Source organism: Peromyscus maniculatus, chromosome 9 (genome assembly GCF_049852395.1).
Source record: "Peromyscus maniculatus bairdii isolate BWxNUB_F1_BW_parent chromosome 9, HU_Pman_BW_mat_3.1, whole genome shotgun sequence".
Taxonomy (NCBI): domain Eukaryota; kingdom Metazoa; phylum Chordata; class Mammalia; order Rodentia; family Cricetidae; genus Peromyscus; species Peromyscus maniculatus.
The window spans coordinates 51,281,894-51,302,637 of record NC_134860.1 but is presented as its reverse complement, the minus strand read 5'-3'; the positions used below and the strand labels follow the sequence as shown (position 1 = coordinate 51,302,637).

Sequence of the window (20,744 nt, the reverse complement as noted above, 5' to 3'; positions counted from 1 at the left end):
GTGGTAAATATGGCTCCCAGAGCTTGTGGTAGACGTACATCCACCGTGAGACTAGGCTTTCAGGGAACCACTGGGAAAGAGCCAGCCTGAAACATTACATGATCTAAGTTACATGCAGCTTAAATTTTGCTCATGCAGACAGAAAAGGATTACAGATATGCAGTAAAGACAGATTCAGATGGAAAAAACTCTAAATGAGTTACAGTGTGTTTAAAAATATACATAGGCTTGGGAGAGAAAAGAGAAGGTATAAACAGTCATAAAAGAGAAATATATGGTTTTAAAATAATAAAGTCCTTAAAAAGGGACTAAAGTAATATAAAAGAAATAAGCCACATAAAGATGGAAAATACACAGAGACTCTGGATCCTGTATGTTATTGTATTGTCTTTTGAATTTTTTTTGGATGCTAAGAGACACTGGATTATAAAACCTGTTAGATTCAACCAACCTATGTACTTTAAAAATATCTTGACTTTAAAATTCAAGTCAAAAGATGTGTTACTTTGGGAAAGAGGTTATGCTTTTATTTCCAAAGAAAATGAGAGGCTGTCGATTCATTCTGGGTTAAAGAAAATCAGATTAAGTCAAGGAAGACCCCCTGAAAATCCTGGCTACAAACATAAAAAAAAAACCTAAAAAAACATACAAGACCTGTGATGCATAGTTTACCTACTCAAACACATAACAAAACCCATCTTTAATTGGCTTGTGTACAATGCACAATCTATACTTGTACTAATACAGATAGGTATGTTACCTTTAAAAGTTTATATATTTTCAGAGGAAGGGGACCAGACACCAATGAAAATGATGACCCAGGTGATCCATCCTCCAGAAAAGCTTCCAGGCTGCTGACTGAGATGATCCAGTTTCACAGACTACTATAGCCAAGACTTAACAATTATCCAACTTTCTCAAGGTTACCTAAAAGATGTCAATACTCCCATTCAATAGTAAGTAGTCTAGAGAACTAGGCCCACACTCCTAAAAGATGGGTTAGGGATATTTATTATCATTTAAGGGGGGTTGGTTATATATAACAAGTTGTTATCAGTAATGGTCAGATGTAGCTGAAAAGTTTCTCTTCGGGTCCTGCCAAACCCCCACAGTCCCACAGCCCACTTATAAAATAATCACTCAGAAGCTTATATTAATTAAAATTGCTCAGACATTAGCTTAGGCCTACCACTGACTAGCTCTTACATTTAAACTAACCTATATTTCTTATTTATGTTTAGCCAGGTGGTTTGGTACCTTTTCTCTGTTCTGCCTTCACATCTTGCTTCCTCTGTGTCTGGCTGGTGACTCCTGACTCAGCCTTCCTCTTCCCCGAATTCTCTTCTCTGCCTATCCCACCTATACTTCCTGCCTGGCTACTGGCCAGTCAGCACTTTATTTATTAACCAATCAGAGCAGCATATAGAGAGATATCCATGGCAGTCAGAAAAAAAGCTGAACAAAGGAGATTAGATTAAAGGACCTCTTTCTGAAAAGAAAAAAGGGGGCATATAAAAATGATAGGATAAAAGGGTAGATTATTGAATCTACTTTTAAAACAAAAAAGCAACTACTAGTCTTAAATATTTTACATCAGTATGGCTTTTGTATATTTATACAAATTTAAAGTTAATTTTGTTATATTGTATGTATGTTTCTACTCTTGTTTGTGTTATTGTGCTTATGCAATTCATTTTAAAGTGGAATGTGTAATTAGAAAATACAGATTAATAGTCATCTATACTAGTCAAACTTAAAGTCATGTTAGATATGTTTTCAAGGTCATAAACACATATTTGGCTCTATAGACATATTGTCTTCAAATGCTTCAAAGATGTACATAATATGACATTTAAAATGTTTTAATAACATAAGGTTTTTCATGACAGTGGAACAGATCTGCTCCTGGCAACACCAATCTACTTCAAAGAATATGATGGGCATTGAAAAAAACTTCGTGTGGAATTTTTTTTCTCTATGGTAGAAGCTAGCCACGTGGGCAAAGAAACTGTCCTTGTCTCAGTTGCTAACAGATACTATCCAAACTGGACCATCAGGATGCAAAAATGTTGACTGCTGAATTTTGCTGAAATAAGGTAGAACAGCCCTTCAAAATTCCCTGCTTCACAGGAAAGTCTGTCAGACATGCTAGACCTGTATATCAGACATGCTAGACCTGTAGGCCAGAGTTGGATGTCCCAACATAACAGAGGAACTTTGGATAACTCTCCAGGCAGCCTGACGTTCCTGTCATTAGGTAGCATTTCATCCTAATGGAGCCTTTGATGGCATTTTAGACTAGATAGTTATAGTTTTCCTTAGTTATGATAGAAGGTAAATTAGGTACAAAACTTTGGAGTTACAAAGATATGATAAATAGTAGATTATCTTCTCTAATTTTGTTAAATACAAATGGACTGGATATTGCAACTGTAATTCTTAAACTGTTTTTGTTGTATATAATTTTAGTATGTTAAAGTTAAAATCTTCCTTTTTAATTAGACAAAAAGGAGAAAATGCTGTGGGATAATCCGTATGTTTACTGTGAAGATTTGTCACTTGGATTGGTTTAATAAAAAGCTGACTGGCTGGTAGCCAGGCAGGAATTATAGGTGGGACAACCAAACTAGGAGAATGATGGGCAGAAGAAGGGCAGAGTCAGAAGAGTCACCATCCAGATACAGAGGGAGCAAGAGATGAATGTGCCATGCTAATAAAGGTACTGCCATGTGGTAAAACATAAATAAGGAATATGAGTTAATTTAAAATGTAAGCTAGTTAGTAATAAGCCTGAGCTATTGGCTGAGCATTTGCAATTGATATTAAGCCTCTGAGTGATTATTTGAGAGTGACTGCAAGACAGGAAAACTCTGCCTACATTATCTAAATCAATATTAATGATACATACATTACTTAAGTATCTGTATTTATATATATTATATATACACATATACATATAACATTGGAAAATGACATTAAAATATCCTCTTCCTTTAAATAAATAAAAGTATGATAAAATATCTACTTCTTGAAATTCTCAAATGAGAATAGAATTTGTCACTATCAGAAGAAAATGACAATAAAGAGAAGACACACTTATATAGATACACAGCTATTTGGAATGCAGCCTATGAAAAGTCCTTGAAAACTACAGAGTAGAATGTGGACAAGACAGAGATTATAGAACTGCACATCATTAGAATTTTGAATCATAGTAGAAGACATCCTCTGGGCAAGTGAGTGAGGAAGTTAAGAGTCAGGATCATAGCAGAAGCCAAATCAAGCGCAACAGTCCTTGTAAATGTGCTTGCAAATACATGGTTTGCAAAAACAAAATGCTGAGAGAACCCGTGTGAGCTACAGCAGGACTTCACCTTCACCTCCAGTTCCTTGTGTAGTCCTGAGCAGAGTAGGTATGTTCATATGGGAATAGAAAAACATTCGGGGGTGGGGGCATGTATGTAGAAGGCTGGGAGTAGGATTCTTTCTGAGCCTCAGGAAATGGTGACAGAACAGGCAGGCACTGCCTAGTAACCACAAAAAGTCATTATACAATTCAGTCAGAGGGAGCAAGGGGTGAAGATAAGATGGTGGGATGCTGGAGCTGTGAAAAAAAGATCTTCCTCATGTGTTCCATAGTCAAGAAGGATGTGGCTAACATCAGGACCACCAGAGCTGAATACCCAATGGAAGAAGAAACTCTTCGCTTCCCTCCTTAACTACTCTCTCCAGGTTCTATGCAGAGTCTGACTCTAGTAAGATTATGAAAGGGATGGACTTGGATGATGCTGTTCATGGGGGTTACACCATTATGTGTTAGGGTAGCACAGTTAAGGAGGAACCACAGACTTGGGGGAAAAATAAAACCCAAAATAATCTGCAAAAAAGGGTGGAGACTCAAACTCTGTATCTCCTCATTCTTATCATAGTGGGTTCCTTAATGCATCACTCAGTTGAACTCATGAGGCCAATGATAAGACACAAGCTAATATTTTTGTTGACTCAGAAACAGGGTTTGTTGTTCCATTTGGCTCCCTCATCACTAGGACACTGCGTTTATCTTACTGCTTTGTGTACATGCAGACAACCTTTTTCTCTAATGAGAGGAATCTTTATGTTCACACTATTTTTCTTGGACAGCAAAGAAAATATAGACTGCTGTTGTATTTTAGCTTAATGTTTTGTTTAAACCTAGAGTTGATCAAAATCCTGCTCTTTCTTCCTTGTTCAGAGTAATCAGAGAATCCAAGTACAAGTCAAGGTAAGAGACTACATCAGACAAGGTCAGATGATGGCAGGGAAGAATTGCCATGAAGAGGAAAGATTTCCTAGACATGGCATTTCCTAAATGAGATTGTATCCTCATGCAGCATGTAGTGAGGACATGGAAGGATTGATTCTCAGAACCTCACTGTGAGTCTTCTCACATCTCAGCCTCTTAAGCAGCCTTATGAAATGAAGGTTGGTGGGAGTTAGGGTGAACTCTGCAACATGAACCAAGACGAGCCTCACTTGTGATGCCTGAAGTAGATTCATAGATAAAATATTGTAGTCTTTATTTGGGTCATAATGGCATGAGAGAGGAACACAAAATCCATGAGGGTTTTCAAAAGCTGGTTTTGTAATGTTTCTTGGTGATGATTAATTGTAATCAGGGCTCCCCGGACATGTTTGTGGTGAGAACTCTTGCACTTCAAAGGGCTGAGCAGCCTTAACACTACTGAGAGAAGGCACACAGCCCTCCCTCACAGGCCGCTCCCTCAGCCTCCTGCACCCTGGGTTTGTGTGCAGCTTCCCCTGCAGTCCCCTCACTGTGTCCCTCACACAACAGTAGTACAGGGCAGAGTCTGCCAGCTGCACTGAGGACTTCTGCAGGGGGAAGGAGCTGCTGCTCTTCTGGAGAGTGGCCTGGAACCCTTGGTGCTCTGTCCTCCTGTTGTCTGTGGAGCTCTTCAGGAGTAGCCGAGGGGCCTTGTTGAGATACTGTATGTACCATAAAAGCAGAGGCTCTAAATAAAAGGTCTGATAGGTGCAGTTCAGGAGCAGAGGTGCCCCCACTGTGAGAGTGACTGGACCTTCTGTCTGAGTTATGGAATCTCCAGTGCTCTTCTCTAGAAATAAATAAGATGGCTTTGTTATAGGGTACGAGGGATGGATAAAGGTCATTTTAACTTTAAGAAAAATGAACTGTCATTAAAACTCAGAAGAAAATGTTACTTACTGAACATTAAGAGGATCACGATAGTAGAGCAGATGACAGAAAACATGCTGGTAGATGGAAATGATTCTTGCTTTTTGCAGTACACTCTATTTTACAGGGCTGGGCTCAGGAAAGGTTTTCTAGACCCTATCCTCTCATAGGCAAGAAACTCTGTAAAACAGGAGTCCTTTGTGTGTGTCTGACTGAAAAAGGAAATAGGCGTGTTCAACTAGGATGCCCCCAATGAAAATGAAACCACATCTGGAACAGTGGTGATCTCTGGTGGTTTCTATGCAAACTGCACCAAAGCCTTGTCTTTAATTCTACAGTAGACACTATCAACAGGTGGTATGTCCTAAAACTCCTAATGGGTGACTGAAACCAAATGTAGTATGTGCTGTTTTTATAAACACACACACACACACACACACACACACACACACGCACGCACGCACGCACGCACGCACGCACGCGCACGCACGAGCAATGATTTATCTGTATGTTAGGATTAGAGGACACTTTAATTTTCCACTTTATATTTTACTTCCTTTGCTTAATATTTTCTGATAAGAAATAATAAATAGTTATTAAAAGTTAAGAGTCTCTCCATCGAGATGAGCAGAGTATTCTCTGCTAATGACACTGAGTTCTTTTGATGGAGAGAGTGGATCTAAATGGAACCTGAAAGATGGTTCTAGAAGCCTCCACACCTGAGAATTCACTTTCATCTGGAGTTAATAAAACATAGTCTAAAACTCGTATCTTTTGGAAGCAGAATTCAGGATATTTAAAAATGTCCCACTCTTAATGTAATTCAGAAATATCTTCATCTCAAAGGTGGAAAAATGTTTGTCTTTTTGGTCTCAGGTTTATGTGCAGACAACAGGTGCCTGGGGAGCACTGTGCACTTGCTGCACAGAAGTACGTGGCTGAGTCCTCAGGATGGGCAGCTGTGAAGTTCAGGGAGAGATGTTTGTCCTTCTTCTTCAGGAGGACAATCAGTCCTTGTTCTTCTTTTCTGTCCACACTTGAAAGAATATTTATAAGGAACTGGAGACCTGCTCCAGGCACTTGCTTGTACCAGAAGAAGTAAGAAGTGGAACTGTCTGTGTAGGTGCAGTTGATAACGGCGCTGTGTCCCTCCTGGACACTCAGGAGAGAAGGCTGCTGCTCCAGCTGCTCTCCTCTGCTCACACCTGTGCAAAAGGAAACAGCAGGAAGACTGTCAGGCCACCATTCCCCAGACATTGCTTTTCTTCCTGGGATGACTATGGGCAATCTGGAGGAACCTGTCCACCCCTCAGACTGATAATGAACATTGCCAAATGCCTTGTTTCCCAAAAGCTCTCACTCACAGTTCAGCTGCAGCCACAAGCACAGGTACAAAGGTCCAGTCAATGTCTTCATTGCTCTCCCTGGGGACTATGGTTTTCACCAGGCAAGATGCTTCTGTGATCAGCTCTCCTCCTCTGTCCTCCACAGCACTGCAGGTTTTTCAGTTGTCTGCACAGATGCCTGTTGACTGCAGCTGCTCTTTCAGAAGTCTAAGTCCTTTTGTAAGTTTCCAGCAGTGGTGATGCTCTGCCACCTGGTGGACAGATCCTACCTGCTGTACCCTCCAATCCTCTTTTTTACTATTACATTTTTTTTCATGTGTTTACTTTAAAGCCTTTAGTCAATATTACACTTTAGAAAACAGAATGTAGAATTGTTAAGTATTCAGATATTATCTACCTATAGCACACACTTTCACATATTTGCTATAATTTTAGAATAAGTATTTCTGGGACATTTCTGACAGCTCATTCATTCTGCAGGTTATTCAGCACTGAGCAGGATTAGGAAACATTGAGATGGATCCTCCAGTAACAGATTTACATGCTCTCCTGCCTCCCCAACACCTTAACATGCTCAGGAGACAATGTCTCATTTAGCCATTAGCCATCCAAGGTGTGAAAATTGGGGAGTTTGTGGAGCTAGGGTTAAACTGCTTGGAAAACTACCAATAACCTATAAAAACTCAAATACCAAAAAAATCTTCTCAATAATATATAAATAGACAAATGAATTGAATATGGAGTTCTCAAAAGAAGAAATATAATTGACTAATAAGTATATGAGAGAAAAATTTTAATATCCTTGCCATAAAGAAAATATAAAATGAAACGATATGAGTTTCTATCTCACTCTAGTCAGAATGGTCATCACCAAGACAACAGAATGCTCCTTAAGATGCAGGGAATTGGAAAGCTTACACATGTGTGTGTGAGCATGTAAACATAGTTACTATGAATCTTCTCAAATCTTAAAAAATATAATAAAAACCATATGATTAACTCTTATGTTCACACCCAGAAGAATATGTCAGTAGGATACACTTGCATATCAGTGTTTATTGAAACACCATTCATTAAAGCCAAGAGAGTGAATCTGTCAGAATGTCAAGTGACTGCATAAATAAATATACACAACTGAATCTCCTCTGCTCTAAAGGAGGAAGTAACATCATTGCAGAAAAATAGACTGAAGCAAATAATCAGACTCAGAAAGGCAACTAGAACTTGTTTATGAATTTAAGGTTTCAGAAACCTTCAATCTATCTATCATCTATCTATCTATCTATCTATCTATCTATCTATCTATCTATCTATCTATCTATCTATCTATCTATCTATCTATCATCTACCTATCTATCATTTATCTACCTATTTATCTAAAGGTGTATAAAAACAAGAGAAAGGGGTGAAATGGATGCAATCCAAAAACTTGGTTTCTCCAACAGATCAATGCTATCTTTAAATGGGGAGAGAAGGCCGTGCTTTGATGGGCACTCTGTGGCACTGGGCAAGGAGTTCAATTTTTCATACATCCAATTTCTCTGAGCAACTTTGTACTTTTTATTTTTTGGTACAAGCTAAGCCTTAGCAGCCATCATTTAATTTATTTCTTATAGAAAACATTTCAGTAGATATTATTATTAGTTGCATGCAGAGATGAGGAAATCAAGCAAGAAATTTGTGAAGCAATCTGCCAAAACTCCTCAGCTAATAAGTGGTAGGTCCAGAATTTTAACCTAACTCCTAGTCTCTGGAATGTCACTATGCTGTTCAAGGAGGGAAAATTCAAGAACTTTGGCATGTCCAGTGAGCACTAAACAAGAACACACATGCAAATCCCACAGCACAGTAGCTCCCCTGCCTCAGACACTTGCTGGGTCTGCTTACCGTGTAGCAGGCACACACTTAGGTTGCTGTGTCTGCCTACAAGAGAAAGTCTTTGGACTCTTCTGAGGTCTACTTGACAATGCATCCTAAGGACAGCTTTCATGGAATCTCACTGGCATCTGTGGTCTGTCACATGTCTTACTGTCGATGGGAAAACCGTGCATTCTGTTGGAAGGGTCGAAGGTGGAGTGGAAGATGACAGGAGCTCTCTAATGTCATGTGACCTACAGCGGCTTCTTCCCCATCAGTGACTTGATCCCACAGCTCAGGATATTCCTGTAGTATAAAGCTGGTCAGAAAACAGACACAAACTTCACTTAACAAAGAGAAAAGCCCCACCCTGGGCAACCAGGCTAAGCTTTGTATCCAAAGCACTCTTCTGCTCTCTCTCTCTCTCTCTCTCTCTCTCTCTCTCTCTCTCTCTCTCTCTCTCTCTCTCTCTCTCTCTCTCTCTCTCTCTCTCTCTCTCTCTCTCTCTCTCTCTCAAAGCACCTATGCATCTGTTTGGAACTCCTACATGAATTGCCCTCACATCTGACAGCTGTAGATCAGACACCACACCAGTCTGCCTGAATCCTGCCTGGCATGATTATTGCACAGTTCTAACTTCAGCTCAGCAAGGGTAGCTGCTGTTGCCACTGTGTGTTCTCACAATTTAACTCGTGAGCATCAGAGGCCAGGAAGGAGCTCAGCACTTCAGTTAGACATCAGGTGGCAGAGGTCCAGTCACGGACTATTTCCTTTTGAGCCTCAGAAAGACAAATATTGCATGTTTTCTCTCATATGTGGATTCTAGACTTACATTTTTTTAAGTGAGTGTGTGTGTGTGTGTGTGTGTGTGTGTGTGTGTGTGTGTGCGTGCGTGCGTGTCCTAGGCGATAAGACTAGAATGGACCATGAGGAAGGAAAAAGAAATATTAGAGGAGGGTTGGGAAATGAAAAATAGAAGCAGAAAATGAGAGTACTAGAATACAAATGACATGGGGACTAATAGGCAGAGTCAGGATCCAGTAGGCAGGGCAGAGGACAGGAGAAGGGAAGTGGGAAAATGATCAACCAAAATGAATGAAAATCTCATAAAAAGCCCATTATATTAGGCACTGATTTTTAAAATCAATTATTTAAAATATAAATAAAACTTAAAAATAACTACTTTTTTCTTTGACATAAGGAGTATGCTAGAGTGTGATTTTCAAGGAAGGAACTTGGAAAGATTTAGACAAAGTCTTCACAGGTGGTTGCATTTGAGTGGAGACTTACAGGAAGTGCAGAGCACCACCATGCTGAGATTTGATGGGACAGCACTATGGGCAGGCTGGCAAAGGCAGGGGACAGAAGTCCTGGTAGGGAAATGTGCCCCGTGTGCTCCTGATAATCTTTCCCACTGGCTCCTTGTATTCACAGCACAGGACATCAGAAGAGACTCCTGAAACACTCAGCTCTGCTAACAGGTGAGTTAGTGAATGTTAGATCTGTTGATCCTGGGGCAATGTATGCTTCCATTTTGTTAGGGTCACTTACAACTGATAATGTCACCATCACTGAGACAGCCAGCAGTTCTGCTCTGGGCCACGGTCTCCCATTGTAAAATGCCTACTTTTTAGGAGCCCTTGGTGCTACACTAGCTGACAGCCATACTGAGATGCTATCCAAAGTTAGAGACCGCTGTGTCTCAATCCGGAACATCAAAAATGAGAAAACTAAGAGCTGTCTGACAGAAATTTTGGCATGTGAATTAAACAGATTCTGAAATATGTATTTTAATCTCTCATGCATATTAATGGCAACTATATCAACTTCCTTTCTCTTAAGTAAAACATTTCTTTCCTTCAATGTCTAGGTCCACGGCTCATTTCTGCTTAATCTTCTCTGCACATGGATTTGATGATGGAACTGTCTAGAAAACATAAACATCCATTCATTAGAAATAGTCATCATTTTCTGCTATCTTCTTAGGGTCATTTCTTTCTGGCTGCAGTAATATATTTGTGATGCTGAGAACACAAGCGGCATATAAAAATGGGGCTTGATTTTCATTCCCCTGATGAAAAGTCACGTTGAGTGTTTTTATATGCTTACTGATTGGGTATCATTTGTGAAGCAGCTAAGCTCTACCATGATTATTTCTTTTCTCACTGATTTTATACACTTTTTATATATTCCTCATTTGAATCCTTTTCAGATAGACACATTGCAGAGACAGACACTGTGCCTCTTGCCTGTGGTACTTGGGATGTTGAGGCAAGGACCACTTCAGCATAGAGCAATAGTTGGTTGTCAGACTGGGGAGCATGGTAAGACCATCTCTTGAAAGGAAGCAAAGAACTATGCATCGCAAAGATAGTTTTCCAGTGTGTGTGTGAACTTTTCTCACTCTTAAGTTGTTTTTTTTTCTTCATTTTTTTAAAGGCAGAATATAGCTGTTACTCTGAGTAGTCTCAATTGACAATCCTCTGCCTCTGCCACACAAGTCATTTAAAACTGCAGGTAGGTGCTACTATGCCCAGCTTGACCAAGGACAATAAAAAACAAATGTCAAGTTCATAGAAAGTTATCTTGAAAGTTTTTCATTTTCCTTTAAAAATGTTTTGCTCTTGATGATTTCTATCACTTCTAATGAAGCATCTAATAAAGTCCTTGTTTCTCAGAGGAGAGAATATGAATTTTACATTTGTTAACAGGATTACAATGTTTGTATTTAGTGAGTTCTCTTAACGTGTATTGCCTTCCTTGGCCTGTCTGTGGTTCTCCTGTCAAAATAAGATTGTTGGACTTGCAGAACCCCTTAGCTCTGCAATTTCTTTGCTGACTTTTAGTTTGGGAGGGATTCCTGACATCACAGTGAGTCATGGAAGTCTCAGATCATTACTGATTAGGGACGCATGTGATGTTTTGTGTCATTTAGTGTTTATAATAAATAAAATTTTAAACAAAACTCAGATCTTAGTTATTCCTCAGTTCTTAATCAACATCCCCCCAATTAATTTACAAGTAAATCCACATAATAATCCACACAAGCTTTAAGGAGAAAGTGTGTGCATTACCTCCCAGAAGCTTAGGAAGACACGAGAAAACAAGTTAGAGAAATTCTGGGAAACCACAGCTGTGGGTGTGTGGTGGGGATTTGGAGGCAAAGGCTTACTCTTTATTAAGTGCTCATGAAGTTTTTCAGAATTGAGTTTTCTGGAAGAAAATGGCATGCTAGTATAAATGGTGACAGGGGCTGGGAAGGCATACATCAGGAACAAGCCTCACCTCATTGTGTCTGAAATTGCCACAGAAACCTATAAGGATCCTTCTGTTTCCCAGCTCTATCAGAGAGAGGTGGTGCAGGGCTGAAATCCTTCAGTTTCCCCAGGGAGAGGTGGTACACTACATAGTTGAAATCCTCCATGTCCAAAGCTCAGTCCCCTCAACTCCCGCTCCCCCAAGTGGCTTCCTTTTGAGTACGTGTGTCTCTCTAAACAGAAGATGAAGGCCTTGTGGGCATTGTGTTTCTGAGACTTAGCCAGGGTTTGCCTGGTCATATATGCCTGGGGTTGGTTCTTAATGCTTTTTAGATTGGATCTGTAGTTCTTTCTTTAGCTTTGGAGAAGTTTCTGCTACACGTTAATTGAGTAAATTGTTTTCAGACTTATCTCAGCTCTCTTGTCTGTCCCATAGATTCCTAAGTTTTATCTCTTTAATGTGTCCCAGAGTTCTTGGAAACTTGGGATATGTTCATTAGTTTTCTTTCTTCCCATGTTTCTGATTATATTATTTTACACATTTGAAATCCACTCTGCCTGGTCTTGTCTGTTAATAATGCTTCCCAACGTATTTTATTTGATTGACTGATTTCTCTATTGCCAGCATTGTATTTGGTTCATTTTCAGAGTCTCAGTTTTCTTGCTGAGTTTTTCTTCATGTCTTTGAATTTCCCCTCCAAGTTACTGACCATATCATGTACTCTGTAACTTTCTTGCCCATGTCCTGATGTAATTTTCTTGCTTTGTTCATCTGCTTATTTGAGTTCTAACTATTTTCATTCAACCCTTTTTCAAGGTGGGGGGGGTCCTGAAAACATTTCCTGGCATTTCAGCTGTCTCCTTATCTTTGGTGTCCACTACTGAGGAGTTGTGACCTTGCAGGGGTGTCCTAGTGTGTGCTTGTCTTGTATATCAGTGTTTATCCATGTGCGTTGTGCATCTGAGGTAAAGGATGTGTCTTTGAACTTTTATTTTTCCCTGATGTTTTATGTCAGGTGAGTTCTCCTAATGAGTTGGCTTCACTTGGTTTATGTACCTCATGGTAATTTAGAAAAATGCCTGCATTACCAGACATAGTGACTTGACTGACTGACTGCCCAGTGGTGACTTCTAGTAGATGACACTGGTGCACTTTACATGTATCACCAGCAGATTTCAGTGACAGTTGCACTAAGGCGTTGTTTGGAAGAAATGTGTTTTCTTTGAGCTAATGTTTCAAGAGCAAACTGAGTAATGAAAGGGAAAGAGGAACAGAAGTACTAAAATGAAAATGAGAAAGGAAGCATGTGAATCATTATTATGCACACTAGAGAGACTATTGGGAAGGTAAAGGACAGTCATAAATCTACCGACAGCAAGATTAAATTAAAGCACAATAACCTACCAAAGCATAAAACTGCAAATAATAATAATAAAAATTAAACATGTGTCTTTTGGATGTGGTGTGGCTGTTGAACACTTGAACTCACAGCAGTAGTGGCTGTTTACCTACAGTAATATGCACACTTCTGGGCTCATCAACAGTCCATTATTGATGGGAGGACTGAGGAGATTCCATCACTTCATGAGGAACTGTAAGGAAAGCTAATGGTTGCCTGCAAGAGGCAGGGCACTCTTGTGAGGTGTAGCCACTAGTCAGCTGCCTTGCACCAGTCATTAACCTCCCTCCTGTGCTAATGAAAATGACTCTAGTTAAATCCAGGAGGGTGCATACTAAAGGACATGGAAGTAGGAATGGAAATTGTGAGGAAGAAGAGGGGACAAGAGAAGACAGTGGGGGAATATAATCAAATTTCCTTACAGATGCACACACATACATAATGATGAATAAATAAAAATTAAGAAAATTAAAGTAAGTAATAACATGAAGTTGAAGACATCATGCACACAGTCAAGAGTTCCGATCTCATCTGGATGATGAGGTTTCCCTCTCAGTCTTCATAAATGGTCAGAAGGCGGCTGGTCTCATTAATCTGAACCAGTTTTGTCAGTGTGTCCTCCCAGATGAGGGTTTCTGTGACCAAGACCTCTTTTGCTAGAATTTCCAGACGTGAGGTCTTCTACCAGCAAGTCGCAACTTGTCTCTGGGGTTTGGGGGACTCGGCACACAAACCTTTCTCTGGCCAATGTTCCTAAAGTGTGTGGAAAGCCTGGCCAACTGAGTTTACCGTTGGTCATCTTTTTTTATTGCAGTTCTGGGCATTGAACCTAGAGTGTCAGCTTATGGAGCAAGCACTCCACCACTGACTTACAGGGGCTGTGCTGAGTTCACCTTTGTTGAGCCTCCAGGGTCCGGTGTCAGTTTCCACAAAGCGGGTTTTGTGATACTGTGCTCCTCTTCCAGGCAGTGGAGGGGACAAGGCCTTCTCTAGCAAGTGTTTACCAGTCTCAGCTTCGGGTTCTTATAACACATTTGTGCTTCTTTCTCCAGTGCCTGCTCTGTGGCTGCTTGGTCTCTGCGCATGCCCAATCTAGCCTCTGGCTGCATGACTAAAGCCTGGATTTTCTTTCTCTTTAGCTCCAGCATGTGGCAACTTTAGTGACTACTACTCACTGCTGCTTGGACATTTAGCTGTTTCTAATTCCCATTTTAGCTGGTATCTGTTTGTTTGTTTTTTCTCTTTGTCTTATGTGAATATGATCTATTGTGTTTCTGTCTTAAATCTTTTTCAGCTGGTCACACAAACACATCTTCTAATCTACGTTCTTACCCAGAAGTCTTGTGGTGGCTTTAGAGCCTCAACTTAAACTGCCTAGAAATAGATTTCCCAGAATTCCCTTCGCTGTGTGGCTCTGTTTCAGGGTTGGGCATGAAAGAAGGAAGTATAGAAGACTCGGAAGACAGGAGTGACACAGCATTTATGTTTTACATGACTCTGCAGATCTGAGTTCCAGGCAGTTCTCTCAGCTTTACCCTCAGTAGGAATGGCTCAGGCTTGGACAGCTCATACGCTGTCAGTTCTGTGTGTAGCGTGTTGCCAAATTACATGGCTTCTTCTGAAGTTCCTCCAAACAAGAGAGATTGAGGAGGCAAAGGAGGTTTGTCCCTCTAGATTCCAATCGCCTTGTTAGTCTCACTGTACTTTCACACGTCTCAGTAACCCAGGTGCTGCCCTCATGTGACTGTCCCTCCCAACTGCTGGTCTAGGTGACCTTCAGGACCCCAGGCTCAGTGCCAGATGCAAAACCAAAGATTTTCAGGCACTTTCCAGTCATTTCCAGCAATTTTATGGTTGAATTCCTTATATTAATCTCTGACTACTTCATTCATAATGACAACGTTCACAAGGAAATTATTTTCTTTTTTATTTCAGATATGTAGGTATGCACTGTGACCACCTTAAAGGGAAACGAGCAATTTAAATTACTACGATGTAAGCTACGAAGCTGTAGGAGATACTATATATGTTCTCTCTCATCTAATTTTTACTAACATATATTCAAGACAATGTATTATTATAAGATGCTCACAATAACCATTTCCAAATCTTATAGAAGGGTGTTTTACTTAGAAACACGCTTCTGATGCAAACCGCAGATGAAGCCGCCGTGGTTGGGACCTCCTTGTCTGGGACGTGCAGGTGTGCTTCTCAGCTGGGCTGCCTCAGAGGGGCTGTGCTTAAGGAGCCCCCACATTTATTCAGCTTGCACTGTCATTTCAAACACCGTGAGCCGGTTTCCAGAGAGCACATAAATAATTCATTGAATGTTCCAGCTGTGAGGCTGAAATGACAGGCTGATGGACTTGGCTGACTTCTGGAAGACAACGGAATAGTGGCTGCTCACTCCTTTATCCTGCAAGATGAAGAAAACTGATGAATGAGGAAAATCATCTCTCTACTCAGAAACTTATGCCAGGAAAGATGGTATAAGTTCTGCTATGTCTCATGTGAACAGACTAGGGTGACTTCTTCCCCTTTCTTCCCACTTGTGCTGGTTGGACCTGAGTCACTTTCTGGATCCTGTAGAACAATCAAAAAAACACAGCTGAATGTGTGATGTGAATAAAACAGTGTAGGAATTAGATTATCTTAACACCAAAGGTAAACCTAACTGAAGACACATTCTGCTTGCTTTTCTCCAATTGCTATTCCCCCTCAGATCCATGTGATTTGCCATATATGCCTGGAACAAGGCATCTTGCTTAATATAGCCTTAGATATATGTGAAACATCCATACAGAGGAGGTCAAGGCCACCAACTCACAGAACAGGCTGTGGGGAGGCACATAACACATGTCCCTCTACACCAGTGTATCTGCTTTGCCTCAGCTCAGTGTTCAATGTCTTAAGTGTCTGGCAGTGTGCACGTGTACCACCTGTGTTTCTTACTCAAGCAGGAAATAGGTTTTGAATGATCATAGGCCACAAGTTCCACGTAGAGAGAACAAAAGTGTAGCTCACCACAGACTTTTACTTGCTTCCTGTCTTTCTTGGTTGTTAAAAGAGGCAGCATTTAAAATGGAGAATGGGAAAACCCGTCCCTGCTGAGGGTGCACACATGGTTCTTATTCAGTGGGATAGTTTGGGCAACCCAAAGTCAGATTCATCATGAGCCATGTCCAATCTTTAACGCACTTCCAGACCATTGTCATATGTTTACTTCTCTCCATCTATTGTTTGTGCATCCTGAGGACCTACATGTGGATCTCCAGCAGCCACTGAAGAATCTAGATGCCGTGGGGTGTCCCTGTAGTCCTAGCTCTGGAAAGCATCTTAATCTAGTCTAATAGGCAAGCTCCAGGCTCCATGAAAGATCCTGTCTTCCAAATAGTGTAGATGAAAAACAATATAGGAAGATACCCAACATAGGCTCTGGCCTCCACAAATGTACCCAGGTAAATATATATATACACAAAAACAACAACAACAACAATAATAACTTTGCCCTCAACTGTTCAATCTCACTTGTTAAATTCTCCTTCTACTTTTAATTGCAAAATATTCTCAGAATAAACTTGCCAGGTATCTTCATGAGGCAAGCCTATTTGTCTCCACAGTACATGGTACATATAACCTGAAAGTGTTTTGGGTCATGTTAGTGGCACATTAATTGGTGATTGAATTTTTGTGTACCATTGTATAGTCATTTAGAATGAGCTATTGGGGGGCTGGAGAGATGGCTCAGTGGTTGAGAGCACTGACTGCTCTTCCAGAGGATGCTGGTTCAATTCCCAGCACCCACATGGCAGCTCACAACTATCTCTAACTCTAGTTCTAGGGGACCCAACACAGTCACACAGACACACATGCAGGCAAAACACCAGTGCACATACAATAAAAATAATGTGTTAAAAAAGAATGAGCTATTAATCTTTCATTTATTCTCATCATTTCAATGCATAGATTCAGCCAGATGGTGGTGGCACGTGCCTTTAATCCCAGCAATTGGAAGGCAGAGGCAGGTGAATCTCAGTGACTTCAAGGCCAGTTTGATCTACAGAGTGAGTTCTAGAACATTCATGGCTACACACAGAGAGATCATGACTTGAAATATGAATTAATTAACTAATTAATTAATTAATAAAAATAAAAAAGGAAATCAGGAAAGAAAGCATAAACAAGATCTTTGAAATTCAAGCTTTTTATTAAAAGTTTAAATAAAAGATTAATGAGTGTTTCTGGAACTAGTTTCTGATATTTGAAGTCTACTTCTCTGGCAATTTGACTGCCAAGGGCTGGCAGGTGGCCCATGTCCTGTTACCCAGTCTCTGTAGCTAAGCAAGAGACCATGGGAGATTCTGGGGAGCTCTCGATGCCAGGGCTGTGTTCTATGCTTTTGACAGAACAGGTGCAGGCTCTCCCACAGCCTCTAAAGTGTGGTTTTGGGGGTATATCAAGTTTTATTGGGCTGGGAAATTGGTCCAAAAACATTCTTTTTCCTTTTTATGTGATTGAATTGGCTAGCAATACAGTCTGGTAAAGAATAAAGCTTAAAAGGTCAGAGAGATAGATTGCTGATTAAAGGCATTTGGTGCGTCATCATGAGGATAGGGTTCAGGTTTCAGTTTGCTGGCCACCCAGCCACTGCTTACTACTGAAATGTCTAAGGTAAGGTCATTCTATTCTGGCTTCAGTTCATGTTTACTTAGACAGTTCTCACACCTCTTCTTCCCTCCCACAATGCTCAAGCCTGCCTTGGCAACACATTTGAGATTTCCATGGTCTTGACCACAGTCCAGATATATTAACCAAAATAATTAAGTAAACTAAAATAACTAGAAAAGATATGTCAAAAATAATTGGCACGTTATGTCTAAAATAATTACTGTGCTCTGTCAGAAATGAACAGTTCAAGGGTACTTTGATGTTACTTTCATCTAACTTTGATGGAAATTATGGTCTGTGTGTTTTTTGCCTTTAAAATATCTGTACCCCTGAACTTGTTCACTAAGAGACTTTCAGAGGCATGAGCCTACTCTTTGTCTGAATATCAGTAAAAAGGACTTAAAAATTTTAATTGACTTAATTAGCATGGTTGTCAATAACCATCTTGCATGGATCATTTCAATTATTCCCACTCTAAGGGATCTGACACACTCTTCTTGTCTCAAAAAAAGCACCATAAATCACTCTCCAACACATACGTGCACACACATATAGAAACACACACACACTCATGTGCATACACACAAACACACATGCACAAACACAAATAAACAACTAAAAGTAAAATCTTGAAAAAAAAGAGCAAAGATAAACAATAAAGGAGGCTTAGCAAAAGTTTATTAAATTAATCTGTGATAACGTCTGAGAGGCATTCCTGAAACTAAATATGAAATATCCAAGTGTTGCTCATATTTACTCAAGTTTCAACTGTTCTGACTCAAGTTTGTTTGAAGGTGAAATCTGATCACCAATCCTGGATTCCCAGCAGAGACAAACCAGAAATCTTTCCCACACCGTCTTTCCTTCTCACCCCTGTCACTTCACATCAAACCACTGGCACTTCACAACAGCCAAAGATTGGCTCAGACAACTGACATCAGAGCAGGCTTTTGAGGCTGAAGTCTCTAGTTGTGTCCTGGAGAGCCAGTGGCCCAAAAGCTGACTGTGATGACAAAACTGTGGGAGTCTTAGCAGAAGTCTGGGGAAGGAGAAGCATGAGAGTGAGGGAGTAAGGAGCATCTGTGTCCAGATGTTCAGTGATGTTATCCATTGCCATGGGAACATGCCCGTGCTTGACGATATCCCGCAGCTATTATAGTTCTCATGGAAAAAAAAACCCTCTGTGAATGATCTTTCATCCACAAAACTGAATATGTGAACATTGTCCGAAATGATTACTTTTCTTTTCAGACACTGAAGGACCTTGACTATATGCTGAAGCAGAATTTATGTTAATTCCCAAAGTCCAAAATCTCTGCCTTCTGATTCCAGGTAAGCTTTATTTGTCAGAACACAAACAAAATATCATATAACATTTTCCCCTTTTTGTCTAAACAAATCAAAGGTTTTAACTAACATAGAAAAACTATATACAATAAGTGCAATAACTATATACAAGTATATACAGGCAATAATTACATTAACAATGTCTAGTTCATTATCATTTGACAAATTCAGAGGAAATATTCCATTATCTATCCTATCTTGGTGAGTCTAAAGTGTTGTACCTAATTTACTTTCTATACTAATTTGCATTACTAACCCCAAACTATCTCTCAACCTTATACACTTTACACCTCTTTTATGAGTTTCTTTTCTGAATTTGTTAAAAATGAAAAGTATAACTACAAAGTCTTCAACTCCTGAGAAGGATATAATATTACCTGAGTAAACAGGAACTGCAGAATAAACAACTTCCAAAAATAAGAAATGACAGAAACTGCTGGCTGTCTGGACAGTTACCTAAGGTTCCTATATAATGCTGGGGCATCCATCTTTGGCCTATAGACCTAGAATATCTGACAGACTTATCTGTGAAGCAGGATTTTTGAAGGGCAGTCCCACCTTGTCCTGGCAAAGTTTGTCAGTCACTTTCCTTTCTGTCCTACTTGTCTCATTTGGACAGCATACTGTCAGCAGTTGAGGAAAGGGCAGTTTCCTGCCCAGTGGATAACTTTTGCCACAAAGAAAATAAACTCCATATGGAGTTTCTTCGATGTCCATCATGTTCTCTGAAATAGATTGGTGCTTCCAGGAGCAGACATGTCTCATTGTCATAAGAAAAGAAAACCTTATGTTATTAAAACATCTTAAATGCCATATTCTGTAGATTTCTGAAGTGTTCAAAGACCACTTGCCTATCTAAATTATATCTGTTTGACCTTGAAAACATACCTAACAAGACTACAAGTTTGATTGTAATAGGTGACTACTAACCTGTCTTTCTTTATTCTTTATTATTTATTATAGTAGTTTTTAATAGTAACTTTCAAGGGCCAGAAATTTACATTCAATTGTTAGATGAGCTGTATAGGTACAATACCTTGAATAAGAGTAGAAATGTATTTACAGTATCTTCTAACCAACATAACCTTAAATTTGTATCAATATACAAAAAAATCAATGTAAAATATTTAAAACTAGTAGTTGCTGTTTTGGTTTAAAAGTAGATTCAATAATCTACCTTTTCATCCTATCATTTCTATAACACACATACATATTACATATATATTTTATATATATCAAAAATAACCTCAAATTTGTATTAATATACAAAAATCCAAGCCAATGTAAAATATTTAAAACTAGTAGTTGCTTTTTAAAAGTAGATTCAATAATCTACCTTTTTATCTTATTTCTATATCTCCCTTTTTCTTTTTAGAATGAGATCCCTTAATCTAATCTCCTTTGTTCAGCTTTTTTTCCTGATCATTACCAATAAAAACTTGTAACCAAATACCCTAAATGATGGCAAATATCCATAACTCACTGAAAGACTAAAAACCACCCACCCTGTCTATTGAGAATATGGGTATCATGTTCTTAAAGTTACTTCCTATTGTCTGGGGGGAATGGCATCTTAAGGGACCCTGAAAAAAATTGGGATAATTGTCAAGTCTTGGGAGAGCTAGCTATATAGTTCAGTCCCTGTATAATGGGAAAGTGCAGGGCTGGGTGATATTGT

The 20,744-nt window shown here is 39.6% G+C and overlaps 1 protein-coding gene across 1 annotated transcript in view; it reads right to left on the bottom strand.

Moving 5' to 3' along the window:
- The window catches only part of LOC102917268 (M1-specific T cell receptor alpha chain-like), a 775,359-nt gene that overhangs the window by 509,671 nt on the left and 244,944 nt on the right, over positions 1-20,744 (bottom strand). The gene's annotated exons all lie outside the window — the stretch shown is intronic.